Source organism: Vicugna pacos, chromosome 6 (genome assembly GCF_048564905.1).
Source record: "Vicugna pacos chromosome 6, VicPac4, whole genome shotgun sequence".
NCBI classification, from domain to species: Eukaryota; Metazoa; Chordata; class Mammalia; order Artiodactyla; family Camelidae; genus Vicugna; species Vicugna pacos.
In genome coordinates this window covers 53,448,371-53,474,781 of record NC_132992.1, presented here as the reverse complement: position 1 = coordinate 53,474,781, position 26,411 = coordinate 53,448,371, and the positions used below count along the sequence as shown (strand labels likewise).

The window sequence follows — 26,411 nt, the reverse complement described above, 5'->3', positions numbered from 1 at the left end:
GCCATCGTTTCATTCATTTCAAAGTATTTACTAATTTCCGTTTTGGTATCCTCTTTGTCCATTGTTTATTTAGAAGTCATTTCCATATATTTGTGAATTTCTAAAATTTCTTTCTGTTATTAATTTCTAATTTTACTCTATTGAGACCAAAGAGCATACTTTGTATGATTTCAATTCTTTCTAATTTATTGAGACTTGGTTTATGGGCTACATATGCTATTTCAGAGAATGTTTCAGCCCTTGAGAAGAATTTGCATTTTGCTGTTGTTAGGCAGAGTGCTGCATGGATTTGATATTAGGTCTAGGTGATGTATAATGCTGTTTGAGTCTTAATTCCTTGCTGACCTTCTGCCTAATTGTTCTTTCTATTATTGAATTTGGGATATTGGAGTTTCTAACTGTTGTTGTTGAATTGTCTATTTCTCTCTTCAATTCTGACAGTTTGTATTTCATGTATTTTGTTGTATATATCTTTATAATTGTAATATAGTTTTGATGGATTGAGTCTTATTATTATAATACTTCCCTCTGTATATCTAACTTTTTTTTGTTTTATAGTCTATTTTGTCTGATATTAGTAGAGCCACTGCTGTGATTGTGTTAAATTAACACTTTTTATTAGAGCCCCGGGATGTCGGAGGGGTAGTTGCAGTTCAGCAAAACACCACAAGGGAAATTGAAATAGAGAAGTTTATTACTCAGCAGTCCTGAAGGAAGTATACAGCATGCCTTGAGGGTCCACGCAGAGATCCAGGCAGGGTGCAGGCAGAGAGAAGCAGGACTTGGGACACATGCCTTTATTAGGGTCAGTGGGTGTAGTGCTTTGGAGTTCCCAGGCAATTCAAACCAAAAAGAACAGGGTTTTTTTTGGTCAGCTTCACCGGGGCCTTATCTAAGAGTTGCACAAAGTAAGGCCCCTGAGAGGACGAGGGCGACTGTTTATCACCAAAGAGTCATATCAGGGAGTTGCATTTACTTGTGATCCTGCAGGCTGTTATCTGGGGCACACACGCACAGGAGGGACGAGTGTTCCGTCAAGGTCCCGCGGGCCACTGAGTCACACGAAATGGTCGCCAAGGCAGCAGCATCCTAGAGGAGCTTAGCTAACCTCTCTGACAAGTACTCCATCTGAGAGATCACATCCTCAGATGGCCTCAAAGCTCTGTAAGCAAACATTAGGGAGATTCATTATTCTCCTTTCCCATCTGATACAGAAAGGCAAAAGGAAGGATCATTCTAAATTTATGAGGTTGGCTTTAAAATTTAACTTTTAAGAAGCTTATTAAATATTTCACAGTGTTCTTGTTCGTGCATAAAATGTTTAAACCTAGCTAGAGAAAATTCAGGCTTTTCAAAGGAATACGATCATGTGAAACCCTAAATGAGAGCTCACAAATGAAGATTTGGCCATCCAAAGGGTTGCTAATCACTGACATAATTACTCGGCAAGTTACAGGGTATCAGTAGCTGAAGATTAGCTCGATATATGTTATTGCTGTTGTCCACAAGGCACAAGGGAAGCTAAAGCTGTAGACACCAGACTTCAATTCTGAAGTCTGGCCAATTTAAGGATGAGAAAGAGAAGTGTGTTTACTTAGCATTAATCTCTCTGACACAAATAGCAGCTCTTCCCACACAGATGGCCCAAAGCATAGAAGGGATCATAAATGATGCAGAGTCAGGACGAGAAATGCTTGAACTGAACCAGGACAGAGATGGTTATCTGAGCACACCATGGATCTCACATGCCTGTGAGAATAGGCAGTTAATACAGAGCAACATTGCATCTTTACTTACTTTTACCTATTATATTAATTATGGTAGGTTAAGTATCAAATTTTATATATGTACAGTGATATACCATACTTATACACACGTATCTCTCTGAAATTCAGTAATTATGGAAAATGACCACTGAATTGCCATAGACCAAGTGTGTCTCCCCAAAGTTCGTAATGTTGTAACCCTAACCACCCCACCGCCACCACCATCCCTTGCTAATGTTTTAAGAGGTGGGGCCTTTGTGAAATAATTTGATTTAGATGAGATCGTGGGGATGGAACCCCCATGATACAATTAGTGCCCTTATAAGAAGAGGAAGAGAAACCAGAGCTTGTTTTCTCTGCCGTGTGAGGACACAGCAGCCATCTGCAAACCAGGAAGAGGGCCATCAGCAAGAAGCAAACCTGCTGGCACCTTGATCTTAGACTTCCCAGCCTCCGGAACTATGAGAAATAAATGCCTGTTGTTTAAGCCACCAAGTCTGTGGTGTTTTGTTACAGCAGCCTGAATAGCCCACGATAGTCATTTAAAAAAATCAAAGGCAGCAAGTTAGTATGCTTTTGGTTTTTAATATTTCCATTCTAGGTAATATTTGGACCCAGTAGCAGAGAGATATCTCTTTTTACAAATGCCTAATATATTATCTTATTGCTGCCTCAAATTACCTCAAGTTAAGTACCTTAAACGAAACATGATCTCTCATAGTTTCTGTGTATCCAGAATTCAGAAGTGGCTGAATTCCTGGTGGTTCTGGCTCAGTCTTTCATGAGATTGTTGGTGATACGTTGATCATGGTCTAGTCATCTGAAGGGTTAACTGGTGCTGGAGGACCCACCTCTCCAGTGACCCTTAACATGCTAGCAAGCTTGAGATGACTGGTGGGAAGCTTCAGCACCTTTCCACACAGGCCTCTCCATAAACTGCTTAATATCTTCAAGCCTCCAGAGCAAGCCATCCAAGAAAGCAAGCCAGAAGCAGTGACGTCTTTTATAACCTAGCCTCAGGGTTTACTCACCCTCAGTCATTTCTGCAATTTCCTACTGGTCTTAAAGGTCAGACCTATTTATTGTGGGAGAGGATCCCAAGAATGTGACACAAGTAGACAGGGATCTCTGGAGACCACTGTGGAGGCTGGCTACCACACCTGACAGCTCCATTTTAATGATCATGGTGGTTTAGGTCTACTGACTAAGACCCTGGTTCTGGAGTTGGATAGACAAGCATTCCACTTTTAATTGCACTACCTGCCAACTCTTCCAAATCCTCTGTTTTCTCATCTGTTGTTTGGAAATGAAAGATCCATCTCATGGGTTTGCTGTAAGCATTAAATGAGTTAGTGTACATAGAATAATCCTTTCTGTCAGATCACATCATTTCCTAACTCAGAATCCGCCAGTGGCTCCCCATCAGACTTAGAATTGAGCAGTCTTCCAGATCCTGCTCTAGCCACTGACTAACTTAGCCACGACTACTACTACCACCACCACTGCTACTGCTCCCACCACCACCACCACCTAACCTGGCTTCTGCTCTGATCTTGTTTCTTCTTACTGTCTCTGTTCCTCAGTCTACTCCATCTGCCGGCCTCCTTTCTGCTCAAACATGCTAAGCTGTCACCTACCTTAGAGCCTTTGCACCTGCTGTTCGCTCTAGGGAACATTCTTGCCCTGTATGTTTCCATGGGTCATTTGCCCACTTCATTTAGGTCTCTACCTGAGTGTTACCACCTCAGACCTTCCCTCGCCATTCCTTTGATCACTTTATCCTTTATTTTTCTGTTTATAGCACTTATTGCTACCTGACATTATATTATATAGTTCTTTGCCTATTTTGGTTATTGTGGTTCTCCTTCATTAGTATATCAGTTCCATGAGGACTGTTTCATTTACCACCTTACCCTAGTGTTTAGAAGTATGCCTGGTTTGTTTATGTGCTCTATAAATATTTGTTTAAAAATTAAATAATGCATGCAGATTTCTCAGCATATGGCTTGACTTACAGGATCATGAAGAGTTCAATAAATCTTAGCTGACTTCAACCACATTGTCATCAGTATCCTTCCCATCACGCCCTGACCACCCTAATGTCTATGGTACTTTAGAGTTCTCAAATTCTTTTGTCATTTATAAAGAATGAGTAATAATACTTTTAAAGCAAAGCCATAATTGTGTAGCTATAGTTGAAATGCTTTGATGGGTAATGAAACTGGGCACTGCAAGGGAAGGATCTGTCTCCTATAATGACTTTTTTTTTAATTGGTCCTCCCTGAAAATTGGTCTTTTCTCACCAAATGAGCAAGCTTTTCTTAGGACAAATGAATGTACTTTAAACTGGTCATTTTAAATTCACTTAAGACTTGACTTTTAAAATTGCCTTTAGTGATCAAGCAGTGTCCTGGATCTTTCTAGGTCAAACTCTGAAACAGAAGGTCATGTTTTATGACTCTTCATCTTTTGGAATTCTCCTCTAAGGCTGGTAATATCTTTCACACCCTTACTATCTGCTCTTTCTGCACCCACTGTCATTAGCAAATCAGATCCCCATGTAGATCTGCTTGCCAGTATGGTGCCTTCATGTAAATGAGGAAAAGGAAAGCTTTTCTCCCAGCAGAGGAAGCTCTGCAGGGGACTTAACTTGGTAGAGACAATGGCCAGGGCACAGGGCATTGTCTGCAGAACACAGGATGAATTTGAGCTCCACTCACCCTTTGGCTGGAGGCCCTTGGGATCATCAGCAGGCAGTGGAAGTCTCTGTTTCCTTTTTGCTGCCCACAGGCTGCCCATATCTCCACTGTCATCCTGGGAGATGACTTTCCTCCTGAGTCTTGTTGAGTAGAACAAGTCTTGGTGAGAGGCAGTCTAGCACAGTGGGGACTACATAGCAAGGTGCTTAAGAATGATGGTTCTAAAGTCAGATTCCTGGCCTTGAATCCTGCCTGTACTGTTTAGTGACCTGAGACCTTAGGCAAGTTATGCAATTTCTTTGTGCCTCAGTCTCGGGTGATTGTGAGGCTTTTGTGAGAGTTAATACATGTATTATGTTCTCAGTGCACGTTATTTATTGATATAGGGTGGCCCAGAAAACCTAGACAGATTCAGATGGTGCTTCCTCATGCATTTCTGAGCAACGGGGTGAAAATGTAATTGCATCTAAGAATGCTTCCTTTTGATGCCTTCTCCTCACCCTTTCTGGAGGCTGGCAGACTGCACTGAGTCATTCAGCCAGCATTTGAACACTTACTGTGCACAGTGGGGGACAAATACATTTAAAGAGACAGTCTTCACCTTCAGAATGTTGCAGGAAAATGGGGCACGAGAGGATGGTCATGTGTCAGGTCTCAGGTGAGCCCCTGGGAGGACTGCCAAGTGAGGATCATTGGTTTCTCGCAGGAAAGAATTCAAGAGCAAGCCATAGTAATGTGAAAGCAAGTTTATTTAGAGAGATGCATATTCCATAGACAGAATGCAGTCCATCTCAGAAGGGAGAGCAGCCCCAGGATATGGCATTGTTAGTTTTTATGGGCTGGGTAATTTCATATGCTAACAAGTGGGATGATTATTCCAACTATTTTGGGGAAAGGGCAGGGATTTCCTGGAACTGGGCCACTGCCCACTTTTTGGCCTTTTATGGTCAGCCTTGGAACTGTCATGGCACCTGTGGATGTGTCATTTAGCATGCTAATGTATTACAGTAAGCATATACTGAGGCTCAAGGTCTACTGGAAGTCAACTCTTCTGCCATCTTGAGCCTAGTTGGTTCTAGCCAGTATTTGTCCTGCCATCAATGGCTGTTTCACTCTTTTAATGGTTGTGCCCTCCCTCCTGTATCAAAAGTCAATCAAACTAGGAGAACACTATTTATTGTCCTGAAACAAATGTGACCATGGCATATTCTGGTTTACTGGAATGGACTCATGCTTTAGAGACAGATCATCTTTGAATTCAGGCTCCCTCACTTATTGGCTGTGTGACCTCAAGTAAATTACTTAACTTCCGTGAACCTCCGTTTTCCAGTAAGTACAATGAGGGGGGAAAAGTTTCAAGGCTTCCGGTAAGGATTGAGATAATATTTAGAACAAAAGGGGTCTGGTACACAGGAGGTAATTATTCAATGATAGCTTTTGTCCTTATCAGTATTTTCTGTCATCTTTGTCTAATTTCCATTGTAAAGATCTATGATGGCATCTAATGTCCCACAGGTTAAAGTCCAGATAGACCACATTTCAGGCCTTTGGGGAATCTGGCCCCACCTACCTTGTTACCCACTCCTTTCCCTGTGAACCTTACAGCCCAAACACATGGAACTACCTGCAGTTTCCAGAACTTGCTGTCACACACACCCTGTCTTTGCTTCCAATGTCCCATCTGTCTAGATGACCCTTCTTGCTTCTTTGTCCTAGTGAACTATCATTGTTATGTAAAACATATATATTCAGTTTAACAAGTAATAATAAAATAAACATGTTCTTACCCTCAGGTTAAGAAATAAAAATGGGAAGGTATAGCTCAAGTGGTAAAGTGCATGCTTAGCATACACAAGTTCCTGGGTTCAATCCCCAGTACCTCCTCCAAAAATAAATAAACCTAATTACCTCCCCCCACCAAAAAAAAATTTTAAAAGTTAAAAAATAAAATAATTTTTAAAAAGAAATAAAAATAGGAGACACATTTTTTTTAAAAAATCCGCATTTGTGATATTTGTATTTTAGAAGCATAGAAGATGGAATCCTTATGTTCATGTACCACTTCTACCGTGAAGAAACTATGGAACTTAATTATGGCCTAAAAGCCGTAAGGGCTCCTAGTCACTCTGCAGAGATGCTGTTAGCAATTAAATATTGAAATGCAGTTTGATTAATATAATATCATGAAGAAAAATAATAATATTTATTAAATAATAAATTTAAACAGGTTTTTTTCCACCATGTATTGCTTATTTTGAAATTTTACAGCATGATTCCTTTGTTTAAAGTAAATATGGTGGGTTTAGGGGGGACTTGGGACTTGGAGGTGTCTCTCTATGTTTTTCTTGACTGGTCATAAGGAGCCACTAGGTGGCAGAGGATGCTTCTTTTGATTACAATGGAAAAACATTAAAAACATTTCAGTTGGAAACAGGTTTTGGAAAATATGAAAAGCATCACACTTCTCAGGTTAACGTGCGGCGCTAGCATCCCGTGGCCCTGCAGTTAGCCGTTTTGGCCTGCGTTGTAGTAACAACAACAATAACAATAATGTCAAACCACAGTCACTGGTTGAATGATTATTTTGTACCAGGCACCAGACTAAGAGTGTCCACAGATTATGCTGTTTAATTTTCACAGCATTAATCTCCCTTTTGCGGGAGAGAAACCTGAGTATTTAAAAGAGAAGAAACAATTTGCCCAAGACACTGATCAGTAGCAAAGGCCAGATTCAAACCAGGTCTGTTGGGTTTTAGAGCCTGGGGGACTAAACTTCACAGGCTCTGAGAACTGGGAGAATATTTAAGTATTTGGAAGGATTAACCACTCTCTGTGTAATAAATTTTAGACATGTATTGACTTCAGATATTTTATTATAGTTTAGATATCATGTTAATACCTGGAGCTTAATCCTTATAGATCTTATGAAATAAAAGAGTTTATTAAGAACTATACAGGTGTGTAGACCCAACTTCTTATCTCTTTCCCCACTTAGTGACCATTTGAATCCAATTCCCATGTTTAATCCATTCCCTCAAAACCTTTCCATTGTGCCTCTATATTAAGAAAAGGCAATTTATGAATGAAAGCCAAATTTTCCCCAGCATTTTATAGATCTTTCTCTAGCCAAAAATTTTTAAGTTCTCTGCAACAGTGTAATTGATGAGAACAATATTGGAAGAGTGTCAATGTACACATGTAGAAAATAAAGTGAAATCAAATGACAGTCGTTAAAATATTAGTTTTTTCAATCCAGTGTGCTCATCTTCAGAAGAGTACACCATATTCTAAAGTCTCAAACTAACAGAAGGCATCCGTCAAAGAGGCATGTTTCTTTATTTCTTAAACACTTAATAATAGTCTTAAAGATACAATGGGAAAAGTGAGAGATTATGGAGACACCCTTGGTAAATGTTAAGCTTTGTGGCAGTGTGTGACTATTTATAAATCTGAAGTGGGGCCGTGATCATGTAGAAATTTCACAGAGCTACATGCCTCATAGGAAGTCTCACAGGGCTGGTCCTCCTTCTAACTGGTAAAGTTGTACTGAGTGTCTTTATACTTGTGTTTCTTTTCTAGTTTTTTCTTTGGAGGGAGAAAACAAAAAGTCATAGGGGCAGTAGGAGTGAGCTGATGACTACAGCTACACAGATGTTAGTTGAATAAGAAAGTCTCCAAATCTTCACGTTCCTGAATGTGAAGGTGCGAGTGCGAGCTAACAGAAAGCTTACATCTCACGTCTTTACGTGTTAAGTTATGACGTTGTCTTCCGGTCAACTAGACTGAATGATGATATCTTACCCTACATTCATATTACGCTTTACAATTGAGAAGGTACTTTAAAAAAAAAACCCCGTCACTTTATCCTTTGAAATAGAGAAAGAAGAGAAGTGGACAGATGAGAATGGCAATGGATGTTGATAGTTTGTTGGATGTTAAATATGGTACTTGAATTATTTAAACTAGATTGTAGTGTTTTATTTTTCATTATAGAGATCTTCAAATTATAGTAGGCCAAATGAAAAATAAAAAATAATACTCCTTTATTTGGTTTCCTTTTAAATATTCAAACTTTATGTTGTCAGACTTGAATGTCTAATATGACTGTACATTTTTAATGTGCCAATAAGTTGTGCATGTGTATAATTTAAAACTTTCCTAAAAACAAAACAAAATATGTAAGTAAAACTTTCAAGAATCCAATTTCTTGAGAATTTGGGAAAGAAAGTTGCTATCACATTGACTAAATTTTACTGACAAGCAGCTTTTTAATATTATTATTTCTTTAAGCTAAAGAAATAAACAAAGTATGTTAGGGATTAGCAATTTAAGGCTATTTACTGTCACTTTATTGATTAATTGATTTTTCATAAGTGGTTTACCTGCTTCTTTTTTTCCCATTTTTTTGGTAAAGAGGTTATATTTGCCTATAACAATTTTGAAACTTCTTATGTCAAAAGAGATCACTCTGCTAATTTTACAATTTAAAATGCTGTACATTTAGAATGTAATTTTCCTGTATAATGTTACTTTAGCCTACTTATTTCCTCTAGCTGTTGGATAATATTCTATATTTTCCATTAATTGTTTAGGAAGAGATTACTGCCTGTGTGTTTTATGTTTTGCATGATTTGTATATGTACTGTTATGCAGTAAAATCACTCAAAATCAAATGTTTTGTGTACTTGTCTGTACCTTTATCCCCTTCTCTGAACCTCTGTAACACTTTTTTGTTTTCCTACTAAAAATAGCTACTTTTTTGCTATCTAATAAATATCAAGGGTCATCACTCCACTGAAAATAGCAGTGTAGTTTTAACAAAAAGAGGGCAGCCATGGCAAAGGCATCAAGGATAAAAAATTTCACATTGTATAAAACTGCTTCCCCTTCTCCATTGTACTAAAGGAAGTAAGGCTACCTGCTATGACAATCAAATCTCAAAATGTCAGTTAATACAGTAAAAGTTTATGTCTGCTCTCATGTAAAATCTAATGAGAGTGTTCTGGGCTGGAGAACAGCCTTCAGTGTGGTCATTTGGGGTCTGCTTCCCCCATATGGCTCTAACTTACTAGGATCTCTGCTGGGCATCTGCATCCAGCTGGCAAATAGGGACTAAGAAATTAGCGAAGATCAAATAGGATGTGTGCATGACAGATCTGGAAATGGTCAACATAGTTTTGTCCTTGTTGCATTGGCCATAACTCAGCAAGAGAGGCTGGCAACTGTTGTGGCCAGGAGGTAAAGGAAAAGGTTTTGCTGAACATGTAGCAGTCCTTGCCTAACCCATAGTAGTAATCCTGTCAAAGAAGTTACTTTCAGCAACTCTTTCACATCTTCCTTACACGGAAGCAATTTAACTTTGGGACTGCAGGATTTTCAAGCCACATCCCTGCCCTGCTACTATGTCTAATCCTTGAACCTTTAGAGTAGACTATAGTGAATTCTGTGACTGAGAGGTCTCAAATGTTGTATAGCTCTGGAAGGCTTTAGAGCGGACAGCGGTTGTGGACTGGCATGAAACAGAAAATGGACGTGCAATAACTGAAGCAAGGGCTCAGATTTACCTGAGTCCTCCGAGGTCCAGAATGAGAGCCCTACTGCCACCTCTCCAGCCTCTCCTCTGAATTCATTTTCCACTGCCTTTAGTATGACCTGGGCTCCTCCTCTGCAGCCAGAAAATTCATGATTGATGTAGCCAATAGTCACTGGTAGAATGAAAACTGGAGATCCGAGTGAGAGAATTAATGAGGTTATTGATTCATTAAGCAAATGAACTAGTGAATAGTTTAGTGACATTTGAAATAGATTACAACATTATTTTCATCTGTATTCTATGAAGAACACGTGTGCCTAGCACTGAATTTGGTAATTGGGTTGTTTGGATATTGAAAATTACATTCAAGTGTATTCATCACCTTTTTAATCTTTGAAGCTGACTGAATGTAAATTTGATTTTATGGTTTAAATTTAAGTATGTCTTAAAAGGGCCTTAACCCCTTTTATGGAGATTAAGAGAAACCTCTTCTGTTAACTTGTTTTATTGTTGTTACCATGGAGACCATAGGGGGCACAATCTTCATAAATTCATAATGCAAATGAATTAGCCTCTAAGCGAATGTTTTTATACATTTATTCACTTCAAAAAAGGTTTGAGGTGATTTACATTTTTGTCAAAAATGAATATGGATTTTTTTACTTGCTTGAGTTTCATAAATATGCAGCCTACAAGCATAGGTTATAAATATAAAATTAATTCCTTGAAATATTCATTTTATGAGTTTAAAGTTATTAATTAGCTCATCACAAAATGTCATAGCAAAAAAGCAATTTAATGGTATAAATTGCTTTTCTCATTACACAGCATTAAAATATGCAGTTAAAATGAAAAGTCTTACATATAATATCAAGCTTAATATTAATACTCTATTCTAAATTATCTAGTATTCTATAGGATACATATTCTTCTCTTCTAAATTTTCTAATAAGAATTATTATTTCAAAATATGTACATAAAATGAGAATCACCGAAAGTCATGACCGAAAGTAATTTGCTGTTGTCGTTTTGGTGTTAGTAATTGTTACAACCAGCAATATTTAGTTATTTCTCATAACAAACTCTTTGCTTGAATGGTATTTCCCCTTTCCCCAAATGTTATGTCTTTCTCATTGAGAATTATGACCTGTTCAGAAATCTCTGTGAGGATTCTGGAGAAAACATGGTTAACCCTGATGACTGTCATAATGCTATAAATTAATTCATCTTAGCCAGAAATGACATCATATGTTTACATTAATTTAAGAAGAGAAGTAAGTTTACTTTGCTATTCTCCCCCTAAAACATTCAGTAAGAGTCTGCATATTAGCTTGAGTTCACACGCAGCCTCCTTCTGGGGTGCAGAGGGAAAAAGTAGTCCTTTTTAGGTTGTTTGGGGGTCCCTTTAACCATCCAGACTGGAGCATCATCCACCCCTTCTTAACACTACCCTTCTCACTAAAGATCTACAATATAGTTTTTCCCACTGCCAGTTATTAGCATGGAAACAGAGATGAATTTGGGGCCGCTGGGGGCTGTTCTGTCTATAGCTCCCCAGCGGAGAAGCAGGAAAGCCTTGGAGCCTCAGTTTGTTACCTCAGCTCAGCCATTCACAAATTATGGAAACTTGGGCAAATTACTAAACTTCTCTCTTCCTCATTTTCCTATTAACATAAAATGGGGATAATAAGAATACTTAATTCACATGCAGTGGTGTAAGGGTTTGTATCTTTTTGCAAAAGCCAACTGTACAATTTTCAGGAATTTTGCAAGTTGTTAAACACTGTTTATTATCAAATTATATAATTTAATTAATAAGTTATATTAAATCAAAGGTACTAAATAATCAAAACTCATCACTTCCTAATTATTTTACTACGTTTTACTTTCATTTGTGGTTTTTGAGATTATTTACATCTATGTCTATATGGTGCATGTAGCATATAATGTGGGCTACTGTGAATTTCTGCCCAAGTCCCATATTCAGTGACATCAGTCAGATTGGTAGCTTGAAATTAGTCATGGTGGAGGCGTGGGGGTGGTATTTACACATAGAAATAAGCAAACACTACATATCAGGGTTGGGTTTTTTTTGAGAGTTGGTTGTTAAACATTTATCAGTACATCACTGTTCACACTGTTTTTAGGATTTGTCATCCTAAAAATGTTAAAGTTATATGATATATTAACATGTAAATATGCTAAATGTGTGTGTATCTATATAAAAATAATATAGCATGGTTGGCACTTTTAAGTTATCAAAATGTGTTAGCCATTAGTGTTTCTGAGTTGTGTTTATTTTGTTTTTTGCATCTGTATACTTTCTGCCCTTTCTCCTTGAGTTCTACTTCTTTTCATCTTACTTCTTTCCCTTCCCCAACCCCTAAACCCAAAGCAGTGGGTATGGGGAGGAGATATGACAATAGCTGGAAATCATTCTATTTCCCTTTTCTTTCCATTTCACGTCTGTTGACTCTAAGCCCCGCCCCGACCAGATCACAGAGTATGTAAATCTGACGTCACACTGGATCCCCCAAGCAGTGAGCCTACCACCTAGCAGCCCTCAGATGACCCCTGCTCTGCAGATCCACCTGAGGGCAGGAGGGGGAGTGTTGCAGAAGCCATACAGGACACACATTTGCAGTCTTCCTTTTGCTCCCTCTGGCTCTCCTATGACACTTTTGGTTCTAGAAAGTCAAAGCTGCAGTTAGGAACTGTTGCCCTCCCCAGAGCACTCCCAAGATTCACTAGAAGGGTTTTAAACTAGGTTCCCAAGTATATTTGATTAAATGACCTCCAGCAGCTGTAAACAGCAGTACACTATTCTGTGAAGAAATATGCAGATATAATGACTTACTGAGGTTTTCATTTGTCCCCAGTTCTGGGAGTTCTTCATTTTTGCCCTTCTGCCTCTTTTGTATGCCTGGCCAAGAGCTTTCCTGTGTAGTGATTGTTGTCAGATGGGCTCTGGCCTTGAGAACCAGATACGTATCCTGTTTGTCAATTTAATGACCTGCTTTAGTTCATTTTACAATTAGATATCCCTCTGCCCCATGGCCTAATTCAGTTTTCATTAATTTTCCTTTTAATGAAGAACTTTGAGATTTAGTTTTACCATGTCTTGGCTATGTTCTATTTTAAATTATAGGTTACCATTTTGTCCTAATTCAAACTACCAGTAACACCTGAATTTTGAGTTGCAGTTGAGCATATAAAAATACTGATTTGCTATGGTATAACTACCTATAATTATACTTCTAGTAAACAGAGTTGTTTATGGATTCCAAACTTTAGAGCACTATCCAAGGGATTCTTTCTCCCCAAGGGGTTTTTATGCCTGATTTTTGCCACAAGCCTCAGAGATCTTCCTAGTGCCCTTTATGATCAAAATAGTTCAGGGATTTGTAACTGGCTCTTTTGTTTATGTCACTGGGACTAATACATCTAAATATGTACACTTGTATCTTCCAATAATTATAGATTTAAAAAATGAAATTCTAAGATAAGATCTTTCTTTTAATGACCCAGTAACTTTGAAGTTTTTAAAAAATTAATTTAACACTTTATCTCATGATTTTGCTGCCCAAATCATCTTAAATAGGCCATGGCTTGGTATTAAGCCACCATCTGGGGCAATTTAGTAGTTGCTTTTTAGGTTCAAGGTGGCCTTCTGCTGGGGTAAGTTAATTGTCTAACCAGGCCCTGGTATTGTCCCAGCTGCAAAGCAGATGGTGCAGGGAGCAGAGCAGGGCCCACTGCATGGTTTCATCTGCTTACAGGTCATGACACACTCTCCGTGTCTCTCTGCTGGGGGCTCAAAAACATTCTCTTTCACCTCTGCCTCACTAGCCCCAATAGAGAGCTGAAATATGAACTGTCTTTTTATGTAATAAAAGATGATGGAATGACTTCCACAAGTGTTGAAAAAAATTTACTTGAGTTTAGGGAGAAGGCCTAGGTTAGGAGTCCCCTAAAGAACAGGTGTTGCAGTGTGTTTGAATAGTGGGCCATTTGCTAGGCTGTGGGAACGTGCTGGGTGTAGCTGGCTGCCTGACACATCAGGGTGTCACTGATTAATACATCACATGAAATATGTTAACACCATGGTTGTAGGGAATGGTGCCCGGTGTGGTATGAAGCTGAATTTAAAAAAAAAAAAAAAAAAGATCTGTAACTTGTTTGTTCTGCTTGGTTTAGCCTAATGTGAGATTTAAAGAGTATCATATTTTGGAGTATAAATAATAAGCTTTCCATTCACTTACTTGGTAAAGCTATAAAACCTGTTACTTTTTCTTTTATACCAACCAGGTCCAATGACATTAAACTTTCAAAAAGTAAAATTGTCTTTTCTATGAAACATAATGCAATCAAACAATATTCTACTCAAAAGCACATCTCCCAGAGATCAGATAACTCTTTACCCTAATTAGATTTTTCCACCCTAATTAGAATTTTTAAAGTATTATCAGAATTTAATATTCTATTTCATGAATGTAGTATATATCCAAAGTGTATTACTTTGTCTTGACTTCCTTTGAATGACATTTCTGTCTCATAGAAGCTCTTGTTCATATTTTTGAAGGGAGTAGGTGTAGAACCATTTGCAGCCATTATATAGCTTTTTGAAGTATGTTATGTGTTTTCTGAGTGATCTGTCTACTCCTCTTACATCTTTCAGACAGGCTGGCAAATCTGTAGTAGCTCTTACCATCTTGAAATACAGTTGACAGAAACTGATGGAAACACTTTGCAACTACTGGGGAAAATCTTATAATTGGATTATAATTTTCCTTTCCTAAGGGAAAATACCATTTAGACATAGGAAATAGGCTGATAAATATAAACTGAGCTTTGAAGCAACTGGATCGTTACATCGACAACTTCTGGTGATTCTCAGTGAGTTAAAGAATCTCTTCTCTGTGCCGGAAGTCTTACATGAAAACAGAACAGTTTTCTCTGTTTTCCTTTATTGGATCTCTCCAGATCTCATAGGAAATATGCACGTCAGTTGTAATAAGTGTCACTGATTAGACTGTTGGTTTATGAACATTTTTTTCAAGTTCCATCTTAAAACTCAAGTCGTAGTCTGAGGCTCTCCTCTCTCTAGCAAAGGACACAGGAGCTGGGATCAGACCCTGGGTTCCAAGAAGTTGAGAAGAGTATTTTGCTCATCTATTTAAATGCTTTGTGGACTCCAATCTGATCCGTCAGGGCCTCAAGAAACAATTGGTTTTGGCCTTCAGGGAGCAGAAACTGGGGTGGAGGGAAAGGAGGGAGAGGAGGAGGAGGCAAGTGACATAGGCAGAGCAGCCTCCCTCCGTGGGAAGGTCCATCCTGACTTTGGATGGGAGGGAAGGGGAGTTGTTGCAGCCAGGCCTGAGGGGAGGCACTGTTTTCACCAAGTCTACAGAATACATGTCGGCACATTAGGAATTCCTCTTCATAAATTAAAACCCAAACTCACAAACTAAAGACCTGCAACCTAATGTCCATTGAGAGATGACTGGATAAAGAAGTTGTGGTATATATTTATACAACAGAATGCTACTCAGCCATAAAAGAGAGTAAAATAATGCCATCTGCAGCAACATGAATGGGCCTGGAAATACTATACTAAGTAAGCCAAAAAGAAAGATAAATATCATATGGTATCATTTATATGTGGAATTTTTAAAAAAATGACACAAATGAACTTATTTACAAAACAGAAACAGACCCACAGACATATGAAACTAATTTATTGTTTAGGGGGGTTGGGAGGAGGGTGGAAGCATGAATTGGGAGTTCAGGATTTGTAGATACACACTATTATACATAAAACAGATAAGCAACAAGGTCCTAATGTATAGAACAGGGAACTATATTCAATATCTTGTAATGGTCTATAATGAAAAATAATATTAAAAAGAATATGTATATGTATAACTGAATCATTATGCTATACACCAGAAATTAACACAAGTATACTTCAATTTTTTTTTAATTTTAAAAAATCTGCTCTTCATAAAGTGCAGCAATCTGCCAGCGAATTGGTGGGATTCCTCCTGCAGCATCAACCTATGCTGACAGTCAACATTCGAGATAATTATCACTCATAAGAAGTAAAGTAACATTTTAAGGATTGGTTAGGGGCTCCTTTGTTAGATAATGTGATTCTACAGAAATTCTGGTTCACCCTGATGAAATGCAAGGATTATGAAAATTAGATAAACTAAAAATACTTCTAAGAACAACAGAAAATTAAGTTTAAGATATTGCATGCATCTAAGGAGAACAGAAATCTGAGCTGTGCTCAAGGAGGTATCTTTTACAAAAGCAGGGCAGATATAGAAACAGAAATTTGAGCAGTGGATTACAGCCAATTTTATGTCATTTGGATTAAGAACAAATGGTACTACAGCATCTATCGTTAGATAAGAACATATCCTGCCCGAACAGAGAATGGGAAAAAGTGATTTATGAGGTACTTTTGAAGAAAACATGCCTTCTGGAAAACAAATGAGAGACAATCAATGCAACAGCTGTACACTGTGACTATTAAAATTCAGGAACCCAACTGATATAAATTGAAGCATTAGCTTAAGATGAGTAGGTGAGATACCGTGAGGTTGATACCCATCTCAGGCTCTTCGTATTCAGATGATCATAACTAAGTAAGTCTCTACTCTTTTATTTTTCCAACATACATAAACTCCACCAGTGACCTAAACTTAGTTATTTTGTCTTTGTATGTTTTCAATGTATTTAAGAGAAACAATAAAAATAACCAAGAAAAATCATCCACTAAAAGGAGGCCTTTTAGCTATTTAGAACCTTCAAGTCTAGAAACTTTGAGTCATCTAAATTGATGTTCAAGGACATGGTAATTTTTTATTAAATTGGAAGATGGGTTCTAGGATCAAGGAGGTGTCATGTACTGGCACTCACTTCTGGAGGGCAGCACGAGAGTCATGTCTGTCTGATACTGCATCAGGTGTTTAACACAGGAAAGGCAGAGCGCATCCCTGTGTTTTAATGACACATTTCCAGGGCAGAGTGGACGTGTGATCCTTCATCTCTTCCTTCACCTGCTCTTGTCTCTCTCAGCCATCTCCTCTGCCTTCACCAGCTCATGTGGCCCCTGGTGCAGCATACATTAACATTATATAAAAGTGTTACCCCAAGTTTTTGAAAAGCTTTATTGAGCTCACCCACACTTCACCTCACCAGGGATAATTAGTAAGTTCTACATTCACCCACTTGTCATTTTTACGGGGTCTTTCTTTTAATATGGTGTGGTATTTATTGTTGAGAGCAATGTTCCCTCTGGAAATAATACATGAGAAATAGTCAGAAATTATTAGCTCCAGGGACGTATTGGATTACAGATAGGAAACCTTGGAGATGTAAAGCCTTCCATGGGGACTAAACTCCCAGGAGACATAGCCACCTGCACCGTCTTTATTTCCTTGTTTCTTCCCACAGGTTCTGCTTTGCTTCCATCAAGAGAATGCTGCTTTGCCTCCTCTAGCATACGGATGGGTAAGAAAAGTCCAACAAGTTTCAAGTTCAATCAGAAAGCTATCAAATAATTGTGAATGAGGGTCCCCTGCATTGTCCTACAGCCATGTTTTACCGAAGTAACTCTTAAAAGATGCAATAGGGATTCCAATGATTACTGGGGAAATTTGGGCTCAACATGTGAAGAATTTCATGGAGGCAAGGTTGATTATATACTGAAACTGGATGTTGAACAAGGTCATGGGATAGTGATCTAATGGAAAGGTCTTTTTTTAAATATAACTTTTATTTAAAAATATGCCAGTCTGCGTGGACATGAAAAAAAATTAAAAAAATAAAAATATGACAGTCTGTTTTATGACACAGTAGCAATTTGACTATAGGCAGAACACTGGATAATGGGTTGTCAGTTCACAAATGTTTTCTACAGTGCCTATAATTAAATAAGAAATATCTCATTTTTCTTTTTCAAAAAGCCTTTAAAATATTCCTGTGTTCATAAGAGATGTTCCAAACATAAAGCATTTGGACTCTGATATACCTACTTTGACTGCTGGAATATATGGAACAATAGATTTGTCAGACTGTTTTCCAACCAAAATAGATTCAAAAGTGAAAAAAAAAACTCCCTTTCCCCATAGGCAAGAATATCTTGCATTCCTCAGACTAAAATTTATTCCAATCTATTTTCTATTCATCTAGTCCATTCCTTTGACAGAGGATTATTTCCTAGTACATCATAAAGTGTGAAATGAATGGGTGAATGTGAAATGAAGTTAGCTAATAATTATATCTCATAATATCTATAGTAGAAGTTATAAAAGTCACTGACTTAAAAATCCTTTGTGAGATAAATATTCTTTCTTTCTACTTTGTATTCTAACATAGAGAAACTTAACATTTTGGATTTAAGCTGCTACTTGAATCGTGACTGGTGGCATTTTTGAAAAGGAAATGCCAAACTGTTTTAAGAAAGATTTCAAACAACAGAAGAATAAAGGGAGAATCAGAACTAAAACTGGGGTAGAAAGAAATCCCTGTCACTAAGAGATTGACACTTTCATTCATCTTGTGTAATTATTTCAGTCAGAAATGTCTTCCATCATACACCACCTTAGCCATCCTAGTTATCACTGCTGTGGGACTGAACACTGAGTCTCTCCTACTTTTTTTTTTGCACATAGCCAAACATATATTGCTAATTTTTTTCCTAGCAGCCTTACAATTACCCATATTCTGCCCCATGAAAGAATTTAAGGTGAGCACTGTTCCCAAGGAGTCATCTGGTTCTGGTCTGTTACCTTCAGGTAAGTAAATAATGAAACCAGTCATCTAAATACATCTTGATATTCCCCATGCTTATACGCTTTACACTTACAGAACCATATTATCTTTGTGCCAGGATAGAATCTGATGTTTAAAATTGTCCTGACATAACATCCTATGTTCCAGTATAATCAGCTTTGGTGACTTCTAGTCCATTCTTTCCTCAAGCACAGCCATTTGGTATATTTTTAGATTCATCGATGTATTCACCACCTTGTTTAAAGTGTTTAAGGTATTTGGGAGTGTATCCTGTAATTCAACAGGAGACTTACAAACTAGTGTTTCTCAAAGTATCTATGGTGAAAGATGATTTTTTAAAATTTTCTCACTTTCACAGACTAGTCGTTTTGTAAAATACAATGAAAAGGAATTACTAGAAAATGATACTGGATATCAGCAAAATCAAATTGCTATAAAAAAAAACATTGAAAACTAGACTCTCGATTTTTGTACTTACTTTGTCACAAAGAAGGCTCAGTGACAGTCTGTGCCTTCCTTGCATAGCACTATTCTCAAACATCCTTGTTACTTTATCTCAGGGTTTTGTCCTGTATGTTCATCATTGTCATGCCAAGGACGAGGGGTGGGAGCAGACCCCCTGGGTGCGTGCAGTAGGAAGTTGTATTGTCTGTAGACAATTTTTAAGCAATCATAAAACTGGATAAAAATCAGCCTGCTTTTTGTTATCATCATGCACCATTCAATCAGTAATGATTCTAAACAATGTCAGTGATAAAATCTTCTCCCTGAAAAAAAACACTACTCTCTCCTCCAAAATCTTTTTCATACACAGAGAAACTACTATTTACACTTTAATCATGATCTCTAGTTCCCCACACTCTCTGCTGTCAAATAGGACACACTACTTTATTAAGAGTCTGACCAAAGGTGTACTATGTTCTCGGATGGGAAGAATCAGTTTTGTTAAGATAACCATACTACCCAAGGCAATCTACAGATTCAATGCAATCCCTATCAAATTACCAATGGCATTTTTCACAGAGCTAGAACAAAAAAATTTTTAATTTGTATGGAAACACAAAAAACCCCAAATAGCCAAAGCAATCTTGAACAAGAAGAATGGAGCTAGAGGAATCATGCTCCCTGACTCCAGACTGTACTCTAAAACTACAGTAGTCAAAACAGTATGGTACTGGCACAAAACAGACATACAGATCAATGGAACAGGATAGAAAGCCCAGAAATAAACCCATGCTCTTATGGCCAACTAATCTATGACAAAGGAGGCAGAAATATACAATGAAGAAAAGACAGTGTGTTCAGTAAGTGGTGCTGGGAAAACTGGACAGCTACATGTAAAAGAATAAAATTTGAACATTCTCTAACACCATATACAAAAATAAACTCATTTAGGTCTTTATTGACCTAAATGTAAGACAGGATACCATAAAGCTCTTAGAGGAAGACATAGGCAGAACACAATTTGACATTAAACACAGCAATTTTTTTTTGATCCATCTCCTACAGTAATGGAAATAAAAACAAAAATGAATGGGACCTAATTAAACTTGAAAGTCTTTGTAGTACAAAGGAAACCATAAACAAAATGAAAAGACAACCTATAGAATGGAAGAAAATATTTGCATATGATGCAACCAACAAGGGATTAATTTCTGAAACATATAAATAGCTCATATAGTTTAATATCAAAAAAAACAAACATCCAATCAAAAAATGACCAGAAGATCTAAATAGACATTTCTCCAAAGATGACATACAGTTGGCCTACAGGTATGTGAAAACTTGCTCAATATTGCTAATTACTAGAGAAATCCAAATCCGACTACAATGAGGTATCACCTCACACCAGTCAGAGTGACCATCATTAAAAAGTCTACAAATGATAAATACTGGAGAAGGTATGGAGAAAAGGGAACTCTCCTACACTGTTGGTGGGAGTGTAAATTGGTGCAGCTTCTGTGGAGAACGGTATGAAGTTTCCTTAAAAAACTAAAAATAGACTCACCATATGATCCAGCAATCCCACTCCTGGGCATATATCTGGAGAAAACTCTAATTTGAGAAGATACGTGTACCTCAATGTTCATGGCAGCACTATGTACAATAGCGAAGGCATGGAAACAACCTAAATGTCCATTGACAGATGACTGGATAAAGAAGCTGTTTTATATATACATATAAATATATATAAAATTCAGCCATATTATTCAGTCATAAAAAAGAATGAAATAATGCCATTTCCAGCAGCATGGATGGAACTAGAGATGATTATATTAAGCGAAGTAAGTTAGACAGAGAAAGACAAATATCATATGGTATCACTTATATGTTGAATCTAAAAAAAATGATACAAATGAACTTATTTACAAAATAGAAATAGACTCACATAGAAGGCAAACTTATGGTTACCAAAGGGGAAGGCGGAGTGAGGAAAGGGATAAATTAGGAGTTTGGGATTAACAGATACACATCACTGTACATAAAACAGATAAACACCAAGGTTCTACTGTATAGCGCAGGATACTATATTCAATATTGTATAATAACCTATAATAGAAAAAATTCTGAAAAATAATTTATATATATGTGTGTGTGTGTGTGTGTGTGTGTGTGTGTGAATCATTTTGCTGTACCCCTGAAACTAACAAAACATTGTAAATTAACTATACTTCAATTTTTAAAAAAGATAAATATTGGGGACCAATTTTTTTATAAAAGAGTCAATTCAGAAAATAATGAATAAATAAGTAATAAATAATAATAAATAATTATTCTTAGCTGTTCAGAATTAAATTTCTCCAATGTATCTCTGTTTTTAACAATATTTGAACAATAGCATATTCATCACTAGTTAGTTTGGCTTCTGAGATCAACTATACCCCATTCTTTTTTCCTCCAGTGTTTAGGCTTAACCTATACCTCTGTATCTTAAATTTCTATTTGAGGAGTTTTTTTTTTTAATTTCCCCTAATTATACCAGATGATTCTTTCCCACTTTGAAATCCACCCATTGTTGACTTAGTCTTCCAGTTGATTTAAGTCAACTTAAAAATTGTTCCTGCTTCTTAGAATCAGAATGGGCACAGTCCTAGGTTAAGTTCCCTAGAAGCAGAGCCTGCAGTAGGGATTTGGGGTGTTTTATTGCCACATAATAAAAGCAAGAGCAGATTTTGAAGTGGGTTAAGGCTAGGGTCAGCAAATAAAATACAGGGTGTCCAGTGACATTTGAATTTCAGATTAGCAGCGGATACTTTTAGTACAAGTGTGTCCCAGATATTACATGGGACAAATTTACACTAAAAAGTATTTGCTGTTTATCTGCAATTTAAATTGAACGGCGTGTCCTGTATTTTTATCTGCTACATGTGGCAACCCTAGGTGAGGAGAGAAGCCCCCAAATTCTAATCTGTTTTTCTAAAGCTATGGAGCAATCTCTATGAGTTTACTCAATAAAGAGAATGTAACCCAGATAAAAACAACTGGCAGTAAGCTGGGGGTTTTTCCAGATATTACCAAGTCTGAAATTAACCATTAAAAGTGGAAGGCATAGACGAGGGGAATGTCCCAACTCTAGGAGAAATAGAGGGAGTGAAAGAGGGAGAAACAAAGAAGACAGAAGGAAATATAAGGAAGAGAACAGAGAACAAGAAAGGAAGAAGACAGAGGGGAGAGAAAGAAACTACTTGGTGGAGGAAGATGGAACCACAGAGGAGAGGAGGTAACCATTTCCACCAGCTCAGCAGAAGTGGACTGGAGCCAGAGTCCACCTGCAGGGAACCCCATGGCCATTCCATTGCCAGCTCCAAAGCAAAGGTATCTCCCACCCCCAAAATCATGATGAGATGCTTATCAGGTGAAGAATCTAGTAAACTTCGTGTCCCAGCCCCTCAAAGGACAAGCTGTATGGTTAAGCCATAGGCCCAGAGTAATTTTTTTTAGTATGAAAAATGCTTCTGTAACATCTGCTTGTATCCACTTTCTCCAAAATGAACCTCTCTAAGTAGGTAACAAACATCTTTTCTTATTCATGGCTTTGGAAATTATTGCAATAAAATATACTGGAATAGAGTCATAAAGTGCCAGAAGACCCTACCAAGAAATCAGATATTTTAATTCTGTATACTACAAATAATATCCTAGAACTAGTTTTCCTACATAGTAGAAGCTTTTAACATTCCATTTATATTGTAATAGTAAAAACAAGTAAACATGTAATTCTGGCTGCTGAGTTTAAGCAGATGATGAAACTGAAGAGTGTCACAGAAATATTTGACCCAAATATTTCTCGTAACAGAGAAAGAAATGAACTATTAGGTCTACATTTCATCTAAGCTGAGTTTCAAGAGATTTGGATCAGTTACAAAATCATGGTAGCAGACTCCTCCCCACCCGTCCCCACCTACCCCAGGTTACCCTGGGAGGATTCCACCTGCCAGCACCTCCATGTCTTCATCTGAGGACAAGAACTCCTGCTGCTGGAACCGGCAAAATGAAACATCACATTATATCACGTTTTGGTCAGCAGGCAGGAAAGTTAACTCTCCCTGGGAGCAGCCTTCAGCCATTCCCCTCCTCCTTAGGTGAGATAACCAAAGTGCGAGTGAGACCCAGGCTGGCTCAAGTTCCTCCAGTGGGGTTGAGCTAAGCCTCCCGCATGATAGCTGGCTGGATTACACCTTTTACTGGCTGCCATCCCTTCTTTGTCTCATCTCTTCACTCTTTTATCAGTGCTCTTTTTATCTCCCAAATCAACTACCTGCACTCAGGAACCCAAACTGAGGCAGTCAAATTTCTAGAAGTCTCCTGTGTCTCCAAATTTCTGATCAGTATAATAGATTATTAGAAAGCATTTGGTTAATAAATCTCATTTTGTTATACTTTATCATGTGCTATTGTGCAGAATGACAATAAATGCTGTTTGTATCACTTAAAGTTTTAAAAGAATTTATATATGTAAATTCTTTATGTAATATTAATAATGTAAATATACATAATGTAAATATTATGTAAATATATATAATGCTGAATCTGTTCTTTCATTCACTTCTATTTTCTCTTTTAGGTGAATTTGTGAATTAGAAAAATACCAATAAGAAAAGTGAAACTTAGTATCAGTAAATAGCAATCACTTGGCCCTTAAGATCAACAAGAAGAAGAAAAACATAACTGCTTTAAAATAGAGAGTGAAATGAGGCAGACATAGAAGAGAATGAAGCCTGTTAAACATTCTGACATCATTTAAATTGCTAATTACTTCCTTTAGCAGCTAAATGGGCTAGGTTACCTTTGTCTGTGACCTACTAAATCAATGTCTAAAAACTCTAGAATTGGGAAGTTCTGAGATTTCTTTGAACTCTAAACATTTCTTCTTAAGTAGCCCCAGGAAAGTCATCTCAATATTTCAGGCACTCTATTTCTCAGGCAAGAAATTATTTAAGAAAGTTAGGAGGAAAAAGACACTTTATTCAAGCCCCCATGGGGTAGACGGTTGATATATTTTTGGCTGCCCTACTCTTGGAATACCCTTCCTATGTTGGGAGATTCTCCATCTTCTGAGTCCTGTCCTTCCCATAACAAAAGCCAGAAACTCTTTCCCACCTCCCATGCAACTCGGCACCAGCATGTGACAGAGGTCACCCCAGTCAGACACACTCATGCAACACCTCGGTTCAGAAACTGGTGACCCACCTAAGCTAGTGCTACACAGATTCATTCTGGGGAAAGTGACTTGCAAAGACATGGACTTCTGGTGTCAGCCAGGGCAGAGGTTCAACTACAAGGTAGAGCTTGTTTGGGGGGATATCAATGAGCTGTGGTGTTACCTCCATCTGGTGACTCCACGAGGCCATCCTGTGGTCAGATTTGCATGTTACTCTGGGCTGTATAACCTTCAAAGCTGATTCTCTGGTCTTTCGGAAGGATCTGTTTGCTACCAAAATCATTTGCTTAAACTAGCTAGAGTTTGCAACTCCATGGCTTGCAACTAAGAACTAGCGGAGACACTGTTTATATGCAAAGCTACAGTGTGGGAAATTTAAAGACAATGAGATCTTGTTCTCAAGGAGTTTAGCTAGCACAGTGGAGAGAAAAAACGTAAATGTTTGCAATGTACAGTAAACTCTGAGAAGGTAGAAAAGTATTGTAGGTAAGAGCAAACCCTTTGGAGCCATACTGCCTGCGGTTCAAATTCTGGCCCCACGATTGTTAATTTTGTTTCCTTGGACAAGTTACTTAACCGATCTGTGCCTCATAAATCTGTAAAATGGCAATAATAATATGACCATCTTACAGGGTTTTATGGTGAAGAGTCCTGATTGGTTTCTCACATCCATTCTGTCCTCTCTGGGCACACGGCTGATCCACTAAAGATTTTCAACCTCCCTTAGAACTAAACCAATGCAGTTTTGCCACTAAGTGTTAACCAGTGGAATGAAAGCAAGAAGCAGTGTGTACCACCGTAGCTTTACTTGGTTAAAAGGAAATTCCTTATCCTTGACTTACACTCTTTCTTCCCTTCCCTCCCAACTGTTTGACAATGGTGATTACGGATGATGAATGGTGATTGTGAAAGTTAATGTTGAGGATGGGCCATCCTACTAGCCTGGGCTCATGGGTGACTCTGTGAAGCAGAACAACCTATCTACCATTATTGCAGTATTGTAGGAGAAATCAGTGTCTATGTTAGGATTCTCCGAGAAACAGAGCCAATAGGAGAGAGAGAGAAGAGGAGATTTCTTATGGGACTTGGCTCACACAATGATGGAGGCTGAAGAATGCTATTATTACTAAACTGAGTTTGGGTCTACTCGCCTGCCACACCACAAAGCCAATCTACCAATACCCAGTTGTGTTGAAGGAAAGTACAGTATTTGTTGCAGGTGCCAAGCAAGGAAGTTTGCTTGGGAAGCTTATGCACAAAAGACCCAAACTCCCCCACTGCTTTCAGGGAAGAGTTTTTAAAGGCAGTGTTAAGGGTGAGGGTCACAGGGTGCGTGATCAGCTTACGGATTTTCTTCTGATTTGTTGGTGAGGAAACAGAGAGATGTTTCAGGAACTGTATTCATTAACCTTCTGGTTCCAGTCAGTCTGGGTTATGTATGCTTGTGGTCAGCATGTAGTCACCATCCTCCACATGGGTTGGAGGGGGGTGGTCTTAGCTTCTGCAGAATAGCTCAAAGATATGTGTCTGATTGTTATATATATCCCTTTAGGAAGAAGTAGGGTCCTGTGATTCTGCTTTATTGCTGAACTGCTGTTTCATCATTACTTTTCTTGCTTGACTGCTTTTCCTTTGTGTCTGCATTTCCTCACTTCCCTAGTTAGTAACTGCTTGAGAGTCTGCTCTTTGGAATTCAGGGAAGGCCTAGGAGACTAAAGTCTTTTTTGTTTTTCCTCCTAATAGGCTTTTTAACAATTTGTTGCTTATTTAATATTTAGCAAGACCCTGAGGAGCAGGGCTATGGTAACAAATGAGTGTCTTCCAGACTTTTCTCCTAAATGGAGGAGTTAAGGTGATCCTGTATGACAATGATGCCTCAGAGAGTTAAGACTATAAGTATGTGTGATATTGTGAAGGAAAAACCCGGCTGGTCTAACAAGATAACT

At 37.9% G+C, this 26,411-nt stretch overlaps 1 long non-coding RNA gene across 4 annotated transcripts in view; it reads left to right on the top strand.

Annotated features, from left to right (window-relative positions):
- Positions 1–26,411, top strand: part of LOC140696924 (uncharacterized) — an 84,192-nt gene that overhangs the window by 6,362 nt on the left and 51,419 nt on the right. For all 4 annotated transcript variants that reach the window (XR_012073604.1, XR_012073603.1, XR_012073605.1 and 1 more), the window contains exon 2: positions 17,463–17,519. This is a non-coding gene — a long non-coding RNA (uncharacterized lncRNA). The remainder of the gene's footprint in view (positions 1–17,462; positions 17,520–26,411) is intronic.